The sequence below is a fragment of the Pan paniscus genome, chromosome 13 (genome assembly GCF_029289425.2).
Source record: "Pan paniscus chromosome 13, NHGRI_mPanPan1-v2.0_pri, whole genome shotgun sequence".
NCBI lineage: Eukaryota > Metazoa > Chordata > Mammalia > Primates > Hominidae > Pan > Pan paniscus.
Window position 1 is genome coordinate 71,147,822 of NC_073262.2, and position 13,318 is coordinate 71,161,139.

The 13,318-nt window shown below is 37.4% G+C and overlaps 1 protein-coding gene across 2 annotated transcripts in view; it reads left to right on the forward strand.

Moving 5' to 3' along the window:
- Positions 1 to 13,318, forward strand: part of CERS6 (ceramide synthase 6) — a 326,067-nt gene that overhangs the window by 53,957 nt on the left and 258,792 nt on the right. The window lies entirely within an intron of this gene.

Genomic DNA, 13,318 nt, shown 5'->3' on the forward strand with positions numbered 1-13,318 from the left:
GCACCATATGTGCTTATGGATAGGTTGATTCTGTACGTGGTGAGTGTAGTGTGGTAGTTTATGTAGGTAATAAAATTAAGTAGGTGCCAATCATGCCTCTTGCTCTAGAGCGTCTAAATTAGCATTTTAAGGCTGAAATCTAGAGGGCTGTCTTTATATTTGCTGGACAATTTTAAACATTAGCTTGCCATTGTGGAAACTGACACATGCCAATTACTTATTCAATTATTTTTCAGAAAAAAGCAGTGGATGAATAATGTTTCATTTTAATTTTATAAATTACTTTGAAAAAATTAACAACAGTTTGCAAAGTTTCGAATCATTTAACAGAATTACATTCATTTAAAAATCTCACATCAGACACTGCAGGAACTGAATTCTCGATGTGAAGTTTCTGCTAGCTCATGTCAGTTCACAATTTTTAACTCTACAGTCAGGACTAACTTTAGACCCTAGGCATGTGCCATTATTTTTTGTTAAATTGCATAGCCTGGAAATGATTCAATAGGTTGTTATTATGAGTAAGCCCCTTTGTAACAACATAATTATATAACAAGCATCTTGTACCCCATCCAGAGTAAAAAATTGCTAACATTTTGCTACTTTAGGTCTGTTTATTTATTTATTTATTTTTGTAAAGGAAATGAAACATTACAGATAAAATTATTTGGTCCATTTCCAGTCTGATTCCCCACTTCTATTCTACATTCAAACACTCATAATGGATTCAGCGCCTCTCCTTCTAGTCTGTTTCTTATACTTCTGCCTATTATTATATTCATGAATTAAATATAGTATTGTTTTATTAGAGTTTTTAACATTTATGTAAATGATGCATATTATATCATTATATAACCTGCTTTTCTCATCCTTTGATATGGGTGAAAGTTATTTAACTCCTGTAGAGCAGTTCTGTTTTATGATTATGATGTTTTATTTGTTCATTTACTTATTGTTAAATGAATATTTTGTACATCTTTTTGAACATGTATTAAGGACTTTCCATAAGGAATAGTAGCCCCTTTTGGTATTTGACTATTGGTGGCATGCTATTTACAGAGTACTTTACAATTGAGTGAGACACATCAGGATATAACAGCACAGAGACTGGGAGCAACTTCCTGCCCTTGCAAAGCTCTGAATCCCATTGATGAGAGACTCACACGTTTCGTAGAATAGACTTCATAGGGACTCCATGATAACCTGTTCCCACTTTTGCTGCTTCTGATGCTATTAACCAAATGACACTTTTTGTCTTCATTCAAACTTCTCAGTAAAGAGAATCTGATTGGCAGGCTAGAGATGTAGTAACTTTCACAAGCAGTAAAGCATTGTGTCATTTAAAGGAGATTTGTAGCAATTAGATTGCTAACTTTCCATATTATTAAATGTTCGTGGCTTAAAAAATTTGGCCAGTTTTCATATTGATATCCTTCTCTTCAATTAAATATATGGCATAGGTTATAATAATATATATTTTCCTAGTGGATTAATTTTTAACATGATTTCAAAACGATTTCAAACACAGAAAAGTTGCCAAGTTGAACAAAGCATTCCTGTATTCCCAGGTTCCCCAGTTATCAACATTTTACTGTATTTGCCCCATGTGTGCACTGTGTGTGTGTGTGTATGCATGTGTGTGTGTGATCTTTAGTCTGCTCCTTAACCTTATGAGAGCAAGCTGTAGACATCATGTCCCATCACTTCTAAGTGCTTTAGTATGCTTTTTTCCCTAAACAAAGATATTCTTCTATATAACCAGTATATACAACACTCCAAATCAGGAAATAAGCATTGGTACATCACTGTCATTCAGTTTATAATGTCATCATTGTGAACTCAACAATAGGCCTTTTTCCTATCTTGTCCAGGATCCTGCCCAGGAATATATATTGCATGTAATTTTCATGTCTCTTTGAACTTCTTCATTCTGGAAAAGTTCCTTAGTCTTTCTCTGTCTTTTGTATCCTTGACAGTTTTAAAGCGCATAGGCCTTTAAGTAGGATATAGATCTTTCTGGTGTTTCTTCATGACTGGGCTCAGTTAATGCATTCTTGGTGGAATGCTCAAAAATGATGCTGTGTTCCTCTAAGAGCATTGCGTTGAAGGCACAAGATGCTGACTTGTCCTGCCATTTGGTGGTGATAATCTGGATCACCTGGTCCTGCTAGTGTATGCCAGGTTTACTGTTTCCCTCTTTGTAATTGATTAGTATTTTGTGGGGAGGTCTTCCAAGGTTTTGCCAACATCTTGTTCCTTATCAAATCTCTCTCCACCCACATCCAATGACAACTTCCACCTGAATCAGCCACCCTAAGATGATAGCAAAATGATGCTTTCTACTATTTTCATCATTCTTTTTACATTTATTACTTGACATTCTTTTCTGAGAAAGATCTTTCTTTCCTCTTCTCTTCCTCCCTTCCTCATTCTCTTTCTTCTCTGGGAAAGTTTTTTTTCAGATTTATAACCATTAGATATTTCAAGTTGCTAACTGTGCCTTAAGCATAGGTAATAGTATATTTAACACATACATTAAAAATGAGCTGATATGGGAGTCATGCCATCTATTCTTAGACAGTTACCTATTTAAAGTTGTATCACTGAGCATGAAGGGAGTTCTTGATTTTTTATTTGCTTTTGTCTGTCCATATTCTGTGATTGATTCTGATTCACTGCGTTCTAATTGTACAGTGGAAAAGGATGATGCTGTAAGCTGGTAAATCCTTTCTCAGTAACTGATGGCCAGAGTTTGGAAAACATTGATTTACAATAGGGTTGTCTAACTCAGTGTTTGAATAAATGTATAACTTTAGGGCACCTAGTGTTGCTTCCCTGAAAGAATCAGCAAAATCTGGGTAAAATAGCAAAGCCTCCTAGGTTGAAACAGTTGGGTTGGGCTAAGTTAAAAATTGATGAATGATCTGTAAAAGGTTGGGTTGATTGCATCCTCAGGCCAACATATTCTCTTAAGTCAAGTTCACTTTCTCCCTAGATCAGGCTTGAGTGAACACTTTTATCTCTGCCTTGGAGCCACTGCCTCTCCTTTTAATCTTCCATCCTTTATTAAGCACCTTCAATGCACCCCTTCTTAAAATATTTTAGTGTCTAAAAAATGGTGAGTTCATGTCCCCTATAGGGACATGGATGAAGCTGGAAACCATCATTCTCAGCAAACTAACACAGGAACAGAAAACCAAACACCACATGTTCTCGCTCCTAAGTGGCAGTTGAACAATGGGAACACATGGACACAGGGAGGGGAACATCACACACCGGGCCCTGTCGGGGGGTGGGGGGTAGGGGAGGGGAGAGCATTAGGAGAAATACCTAATGTAGATGATGGGTTGATGGGTGCAGCAAACCACCATGGCACATGTATACCTATGTAACAAACCTGCACGTTCTGCACCTGTATCCCAGAACTTAAAGTATAATAAAAATAAATTAAATTTTAAAAAGTATCTTAGTGTCTGAAGTCAGATTACTGTTAAGTGTTTTTAGATTTGGGGGCCAATTTGTCCTTTAGGTGACTTTTTATGTCTCTTATCTATCTTGAGTTAATTGTGGAGTTTTACTTTCTACATGGTAATTTAAGTGGTAATCCCATTTTCTCTGTTGCCATAGTTTTTGTGTACTCATACTGGCTACAGAAGAGTTCAGACTAATTCATTCTTGGCAGAATCTCTCTTCTAATTTAAGAGTTGATTCTATACCCTCAGTTGACTTCTTAAAGGCCCCTGCTGATTTGACCAAATACTCCATTTATTGGACACAAATTCAAACATTCTTAAACAGTATCACCCCAAATGATGTATCCTGAATTACTTTTCATAACATGACAACAGCAGTAAAACCCATGGAGAGCAATAACCATTTTCTTTTTATTGTAAAATTACCTAAGCTAAAAATCACCTTTAAGTTAATGCCATTAAGACAACCAGTTTCATTGTTGAGCACATTGTGAATATTTACAGCCCTAATTTTCCACTTAAATTCCCCACATTTATTCCAGTTTTTATATTGAAAAACAATGGGTCTATGAATCAGGTGACATTTAGGAAGGATAGCGGTGGCCAGACCTGCATTCTGACCCTGCCTCCATCATTCAGTAGCTCTGGCACTGGGAGAAACTTGTGTTCTAGTTCTCAGTCTTCATCTATGAATGGGAATGTCGGGTTAATCATGTCTGAGGTCTAGCTCTTGTGGTCTATATATTCTAAATAATGGATGAAATTATATAATAGATGATGAATCTCAGTGTTTGTAGAGTATTTGGTATACTGGTACAGTTTAACATAAAGAAAGACTGCATTAAGGCCAGACCAGCGGCTTTCTTTCAGAAGACAGCAGTAGGGTCAGGTGCAGTGGCTCACGCCTGTAATCCCAGCACCGTGGGAGGCTGAGGCAGGAGGATGACTTGAGGCTAGGAGTTTGAGACGAGCCTGATCAACACAGTCAGACTCTGTCTCTACGATAAACAAACAAACACAGAAGACAGCTATGTTTAGATTTGTGTTGTTTTAGTTTCCAAACTGTTTATCTCTTTATTTCCTTATGTATAAAAAGCAGGTAACAATAACATGCCCAAAAAATATAACCACAAGAAAAATTTAAAAAATCAGTAGTATATTAGGTGCAGTACTTGATATTTTATAATAATTGGTAAAAAAAAAAAAAAAACCAAGTTATCTGATACATAGGATTAGATTCTGGCAAAGCCTAGAATCTGATCCCATGTATTTAAAAAAAAGCATTTTTATTCCTCCATAAGGATTAAGTGGTTTAGACAGTAGTTTTAGTCTATACATTTTAGTTAACAGAACCCAGAGGTTTGTTAGAAGATAATTTGCTGATAAAACAACAGAGCAACTTGCAGTCCTGCAAGCTCCATTCACGGTAAGTGCCCTATAAACAGATGTACCATCTTTTATCTTTTATAAACAGATATTTTACCATACATTTTCTATATTCGGATGTGTTTAGATTCACAGATACCATTGTGTTGTACAGTAATGTGCTATGCAGATTTGTGTCCTAGGAGTAATAGGGCAGACCACATAGCCTAGACGTGTAGTGGACGATACCTTCCAGGTTTGTGTGAGTACACTCTGTGTTGTTTGCACGATAAAATTGCCTGACAGTGCATTTCTCAGAGCATGCCCTGATCGTTAAGTGAAGTGTGACTGTGTTGTCATCAATAAGTATTTGTTTTATAAAACCAAGAGCTATGATTACATTTCCTTTCTTGTTCAGTGTTTTTTTCTTTTTCCTGGAGTCTGTGAGTTTTTAAAATTTATATTGTTTGCTTTCTGCACCATTATCATTACTATCATCTTGGCCAACTTTTATTAAGGGCTCAATGTGCTGGGTAATTTCTAACTGTTTTACGTGCATTAACTAACTTACAATAAAATAAAGATAAAATTTTATAAAAGGTAAAATAAAATAAAATAAAGCCTTACAATAACCTTAGATGAGAAGATTGAGGAATAGAGACAAGCTAAGCAAAGTCCACAGCTATACAAACACTAAGTGGTAGAGCTGGGATTTGAACCTGTCTTGTGTGGATATAGCACCCACACTGTTTATCACTTTGCTGTAATATCTCTCTCCACAGATTCAGAATGCTAAATTTCTCAAATCTCCTTTATTCTTGCTGCTTCTTTCCATTCTCCTGTCCCAATCTGGAGTAATTGATTTTCTGCATATGCTACACAGCCATCTTCTTAAGTCTCCATTTCTCCTTGGTTGGGTCCATTGTTTCCTCCATCCTGTACCTTCTCCTTTCATGATTTAATTCTACATTTTGTTAGAGCACATCTGTAAATAACTTCCTGGAAAAGGAAGTTTAAAAAATAAATGTGTTCTGGGTTTTTGTATTTTTTCCTTTTGTTTACTTTTCTTATCCATCATCTCCCATTGAATTGATAGTTTGGCTAATTGGAAGATTCTGGGCAGAAAATCATCCTCCTTCCTTTGAAACTTCGAAGCCATTGCTGTGTTGTCTTTTTGCTTCCTTTGTGGCTGAGGAGAAGTCTTCCCTGTCTGATTCTCTTTCCTGTGTGTCTTATTGGTGTTCTGAAGTTTCCCAGTGTTGGACAAGAGTTGGTTTTGTTTTCCATTGTGCTGAGCATTTGTGGGCCTTTTTAGGCTGAGGACTTAGAAACCTCAGCTTTGGGCTATATTCTGGTGTTACTTCTTTGAAAATGTCTTTATAATCTCTGTTCTTTTTTCTAAAAATGGACTCTTTCTAGTTTGTTGGAACTTCTCAGTTAATCCTGTTTTTCTTATTTTTCCGTTTGTATTTAAAGTTTAAAAAATTTGGAGTATAATTTACATACAGTTATTCATTTTAGTGTACAGTTTTATAAGTTTTGACAAATGCATTTAGTAGTGTAACCACCACCATAATTAAGATAAAGGATTCACAATAGCCAAAAGGTAGAAGCAACCCACTTGTCTATCAGTGGATGAATGGGTATACAAAATGTGAGACATACATACCCATATGTGTGCATGCATGTGCGCGCGCACACACACACACACACACAGGAATATCATTCAGCCTTAAAAAGGAAGGGGATTTGAATACATGCTACAACAAGGGTTGAACCCTTAGCACGTTAGCCTAAGTGAAATAAGGCAGTCATAAAAGAAAAACTGCTGTATGATTCCACTCATATAAGGTACCTAGAATAGTCAGATTCATAGAGACAGAGAGTAGAATGCTGGGTGCCAGGAGCTAGGAGGAGAGGAAAATGGTTAGTTACTATTTAGTGGGCACAGAGTTTTCAGTTTTGCAAGGTGAAAAGAGTTCTGGAGATGGATGGTGGTGATGGTTGCTCAATAGTGTGAATATTCTTAATATCACTGAACTGTATAATTTAAAATGGTTAATACAGTAAATTTTTTGCTGTGTGTATTTTACCACGATTAAAAAAAAGATATAGGACAGTCTCATCACATATCTCCCTAAATTCTTTTTCTTTCATATTTTTAAAACCACTTCATCATCTTTTTGTTGTATATCCTGAGATTTTTCTTTACTTATTTTCCAAACCTACTGGTTTCTTATGACATTTCAGTCATCATAATCTTTTTTAAAACTTCAAGATGTTTTAATGTATTCTGATTGTTCCTTTTTCAAAGATCCTTGCTCATCTATCATGGATGCAGTATCTTCTTGAGTCTCTATGAGAGTACCAATTAATGATTTTTTTCTACAGCTATTTTCTTTTCTTTTCTTTTTTTTTTTTTTAAAGACTGAGTCTCGCTCTGTCACCCAGGCTGGAGTGCAATGGCATGATCTTGGCTCACTGCAACCTCCGCCTCCCAGGTTCAAGCGATTCTCCTGCTTCAGCCTCCAGAGTAGCTGGGACTACAGACGCCCACCACCATGCCCAGCTAAGTTTTGTATTTTTAGTAGAGATGGGGTTTCACCATGTTGGCCAGGCTGGTCTCGAACTGCTGACCTCATGATCCTCCCACCTCGGCCTCCCAAAATGCTGGGATTACAGGTGTGAGCTGCTGCGCCTGGCCTCTACAGTTATTTTCTTCTGGGGATCATTTTATTGTTGGTTTATACTTTTCTCTCATTTTTAATTCTGCAGTCTCTCCTCAAATATTTAGTTCTCCTTGGTTATCCTGTATATTTGAGATTGGGGCACTAAAATGTTAATTGTGAGCTGTGTGTACAAGAATGAGGTCTGTTGAGTTTTTTAGAAAACTTTTAGTTTTAGAATAGTTTTAGATTTATAGAAAATTTGTAACATTAGCACAGAGTTCCCATTTATCCTTCTAATTATTTCCTATATTGTTAACCTCTTACATTAGTGTAGCCCATGTTACAATTTATGAACCAATATTGATACACTGTTATTAAATGACTTTCATACTTTATTCAGAATGTCTTAGTTTTTACCAGATGTCTTTTTTTCTGTTCCAGGGTCCCATTCAGGATACTACATTACATTTAGTCACATCATCTTAGGCTCCTCTTGGCTGTGACGTGTCTCAAACTTTTCTTGTTTATGACTTGAGCAGTTTTGAAGAGTTCTGGTCAGGTATTTTGTAGAATGTCCCTCAGTTAGGGTTTGTCTGATGTTTTCGAACCATGACTGGACTCAGATCATGGGTTTGGGGAGGAAGACCACAGAGGTGACATGCCATTCTCACTCCATCATGTCAAGGGCATATACCACCATGGATGTTGACCCTGCTCACCTGGCTGATGCAGTGTTTGCCAGGTTTCTCTGCTCTAAAGTTAGCACCGCCTCCCTTTCCATACTACAGTCTTTGGGAAGAAATCACTGTAGCAGCTGACACTTAAGGAATGGTTTCTCTTCCTTACCTTTCTTTGTCTCTTACTCTCTCTGTTTTCCCTTTTATTGTTGCTCCTGAGGCTGTTGGAACTGGTTGCGAGGTGGAGCCGGACCAGAGCTAGGGAGAGAGAGAAAAGGTCATTCTTCCAAATCTCACCACCTCCCCTCAGCTTTGCCTTCTCTTCGTCCCTATTCTGCTGCTCCCTAGGAAGTGTTATGCCCAAAATACAAAGTGAAAAAAACCCTGTGCTTGACACTACCTTGTTACGCTCAAGCACAATTTCTAAAAATTATGGAGAAAAGGGAAATAAATGATAGAAATTTACGGTGTTGTTATTTGCCATTTTCATTCTTGACCATTTCATTTGAGGAGTCTGGAAAACATTAAATGTTTTTCTGAAAGCTTTTTGACAGTTTAGTTACGAATAGTCAGAGTCTGTCAGGCCAAATTTTAAACCCTTCTTTGCTCCCCATGGCCTTAAAAATTTCCCAAAGAAGTGTAGTCATCTGAGTACTGCTGGAAAGATAGACCTGCTCCCTCATGCCAGCCCCCTTCCTTAGTGTGTCTCTGTTCCTTCTACATTGCTGTCAGCTTCACCTCTAATATGGCTTGTTTTTCCTAGATTTAATTGGATCCAACCATCTATAATAGCCATTTATTGATTACAAGTAATTCAGGATAGGGCCAAGAAAAAGGCACAGGTGAGATACATGCTGTCAGTCCTGGCGGACCCCACCTTCCCCACCCCACACTACATAAGGTTTCCTTTTTAAGCCTTAGAATATGGGACATGATTGCAAATTCAAGTGGCTTTGGGGAAGCTTTAGTTATTAGCAAGAGTTCATTGCTTGCCATATGTGCTCCTCCAAACCACTAAATCAGATGTTATAGATGAGAGAGAAGAACCTGCCTCCCTTGGGTTAGACATACTTCTTTGGGGTGTTTTTTCTTTAGAAAACAACTGCTCAGATAAAGAGGAGCAAAATGAGCAGTAGAAAGTGAAAATGAGTACATTTCCAGTAGAAATTAATTTCTTTGGTGAAGATAGAGAACTTTCAAGAATGGCTATAGAATTAGAAGGGACCTGTGTACCTTATTTTCAGTACCTTATCATCCAGTACCTTATTTTCACAGTTGAAGAAGTTGAATCATATAGTTCACTCAGCCAGCATAACAAGACTGAATTTGCAGCACCATCTGAAACAGATCAGAGCTCACCTGGGTCTTAGTTCTGAGCTCTTTCCACCATGATGAGTGGATTCCAGTAATGTATGTATCCACACACGCATATGTGTGTAATGAGAAAACAATTTCTTTGTAATTGGTTTTTGATATTGGAAGCTATATAATAGGAATAAAATGAGATTTTAGTATTTTAGACTTTCTCCTTAACCTTTAAAATTGCTACTGCCATGAACATGGACTCATGTAATTATTTTACTGAATAGTTCAGTTGTCTATATTTTAAGAATTGCAAGAGAACATATTCCACAATTTAATAGTTAAGAATGAACAATTATGTATTTTTTGCCAGTTACATGTTAACACACAAAAACATAACTGGATTGCTCAAATTAATCCCCTATGTCCAAGCCTGGCATGTAAATTAAGAAAGTAACTTTTGACCTTTTCCTTAAGTGTAATTTTGGTAATTTAACTATGTAGTCACTGTGGGAAAAAAAAAAAAGGAAAATTCTTTAAACTTTAAAGATGGTCCTGGCCCAGAATCTTTGAGAACATTTGAATTCTCATCACCAAGTGGGGAGGGGAATTGATGTGGAAAGTGGGGACCACTTTAAGTTCATTGCTAAACATGCCAGCAAGATCATGATCCATTCATTTTCCTAGGCTTCTGGTTCTCAGGCTTTTGTCTCAGGAGAAAAGTAATTGGCCCTGTTAAAAGGAGACTTTGACAAGTAATTTTAAGAGGCATATTTTGAGCATTACTAGCAACAGAAGGAATGCGGTATTTTAGATGTCAGGATCAGTGGGTTCCAACTTGCTTGTGAAATTGGGCTACTATTTTTGAAAGTACTTGTTGTGCCAAGAAGAGAATCTGTAACGAGGCAATTTTGTTGGAGAAATTGTCTGTACTGTAGCTGACACTACTCTGTAGCTTTCTGGGATCCTATCTCTGGTGACTTTTTTGAGAAGCACCAGCTCATGGAGATGTCTGTCCCTTGCAGTATAAAAGAATGGAAAAGAAAGAACTCAAACCCTTTCTGTTGGACATTCTCCAAATGGAGGTGGAATGTCAGAATTCAGCAAATGTTTGTATTGACAGCTTAAGCTCCATCTTGAAATTTGGAACAATGGGCCAAGGCTTCCATTTTCAATACTTTAGTCTCCTTCTTGCAGGTAGTTTCCAGAATATTCAAAACCACTTACATTTTCCTTGGATAGAGGTTTGCTACGTGCAAATGGGATTGGTGGGCCTAGCTTGTGGGAAGAACACAGGGCTAAGATGTCATAACATCTTCCTCTGCAGTTCAGAGAACCAGACTGACCCACCATGGAATCAAGTCATAGAGTAGAACAGAACCCTATAGATCACTTAGGGGAGTTTCCAACTTCTGCTGGAACATGTCCAGCATCAGGCAGCTTAATAACAATTTTATATACTATGTAATATCATATAATAAATAATAATATTGTTATTTGTTGTCAGTAATAATAAATTACAATAGTGGCTGCAATTTTTTGAGTGTATAGCGATTAAGGGAGCAGATTCTAGAGCAAGACTAAATGAATCTCAGTGCCATATTTCTTTGCCATACGACTTTGAAATCAAGTTGTTCAATCTCCCTGTGCCACAGTGCCTTCATTGATAAAATGAGAAATGTTGTAGTCAGTACCTGCCTTTTAGAGTTATTTTGGGGTTTAAACGAATTGCTAGGTGTAAGTTTCTTGGCGGAGCGGCTAGCCCGGAGCTGTTACGGTAAATATTCCCATATTAGAAATAAAGTAAGCTAAGAGTTGTTATTTGATATGTGACCTTAGGCCTGGAAAGAGCTGGGACTGAAAACCAAACCCGCCCATGTGTGAAGCCTCTACCTTTTCTTATGCTTTCTACATGTTGCCTCTTTGTGTCACGGCAGCCCATTTAGTTTCTGAACAATTCTTGTGGAAGTCTCTTTTTATATTCAGTTGAATTCTGGCATCTTTTAGTTTTGCACTCTTGATCACAAGTCTGTCCAAATATAGGGCTTTGTCCTAAAATGGACAAGAAAAAGTATACATTGAGGCTTTCTCCTCCCCTCATTAATGTTAGGATAATGAGCCAAATGTTTAATGGGTGTTGTTTGGACTCTGGAAATCTTATGATTTGGAGAAAAGAGGAACCCCTGATTTGGAAGAGTCTTATAGGAGCCCAAATGGACCAGAACTGGGTCTCTTGTTGAAACAGTTTATTTTCTCAGGGAAGGTTACTCTTAGGAGGATGTACTGTTGGGATCAGGAGGATGATTATAAAAACAAGCAGAGGCCGGGCACAGTGGCTCATGCCTGTAATCCCAAAACTTTGGGAGGCAGAGTTGGATGGATCACCTGAAGTCAGGAGTTCGACATCAGCCTGGGCAACATGGAGAAACCCCACCTCTACTAAAAATACAAAAATTAGCTGGGCATTGTGGGGCGTGCCTGTAATCCCAGCTACTTGGGAGGCTGAGGCAGGAGAATTGCTTCAACCCAGGAAGCGGAGGTCACAGTGAGCCGAGATCATGCCACTGCACTCCAGCCTGGGCGATACAGCAAGACTCTGCCTCAAAAATAAATAAATAAATAAATAAATAAATAAATAAATAAATAAATAAATAATAAAATAAAATAAACATAAAAAAATAAAAGTAAAAACAAGTGGATGGTGTGGTTGTGGAACTAAAGCTGTCTCTACTGTTTTAAAAGGGCTATTGAAGCCTTTAATGCCTCTTGGTTTCGGCTAGTGGGGCAAAAGTAGCCTCAACTTCCATGGAAAAAAAGAGACACAGGCATCTTATCTTTTTTAACTTAAAAATCCTGCAAAATTTTTTCTTGGAACTGGAATTAATTTTAAAAAACCATAAAAATAAACTGCAGGGATCTGAGAGTGTAAGAGATTACTCCCTTTTTGATTATTTGTTGGAAGACAACCTCTAACATTTTGGAGGGGAAAGTATTCCTTTCATATTTTATTTGGCGGATATATACAGATGGCACATTCCTTTTAGACTAGAGAAAAAATGAAGATGCGTGCCCTTAATCATTGAAATGGCACAATAGTGTATGATGGCGATACAGCAGATATTTTTCTCATGACTAATTCTGCAGTGAGTGACTGTTGGTGATTTGAAAATACATAACCGTTTTAAAGGACATTAAAGGATGTGTCATAATTTAGTCATTGTTGTTTACGTTGTTATCTTTCACTTATTTTTCATTGGGAATCTAGTTTAGGGCCCAAATCTGAAAGTAAGTTTTATTTTTCTTTCTCTGTGCTGTAAAACCGAGCTGGCTCTACTACACAACCTAACATTTGATTATAAACTGTTTTTTGGTTGTTTGGACTTGCAGTTCTATAAATTCCTAGAAGGTGGGGGAATACTTTTTTATTCCTCTCTTAACAATAGCGTAGGCTCAGTGTCTTCTGAAATTGTATTTGAACTACTTATATAGGAAGATAGTCATTAAAGCACTTCACCCAAGCATAGGAAAATAGCTTTGCCTATGTGTAAGAAATGATTCTTGAAATCTATGGGATTTCTGAATATTTCATAGCTAATGCTTAAATGACTTACTCCATACTTTGCTAGAAATCTCTATGTATATGTTTGTCTTCTTCTCTTCCTGCCTCCTGCCTCTCCTTCCTCCCACTCCCTAATTTTTCCTGCCCTTATATGACTGGCGTCTCCCAGGCTCAGTTCTGGGTACTCACACAGAGCTCTCCAAGCTCTCTGACGTGATCCCTTGGTTTCAACCAATACCTCTCTGCCTAGTGTTCCTACAGCTGTGTCTGTAG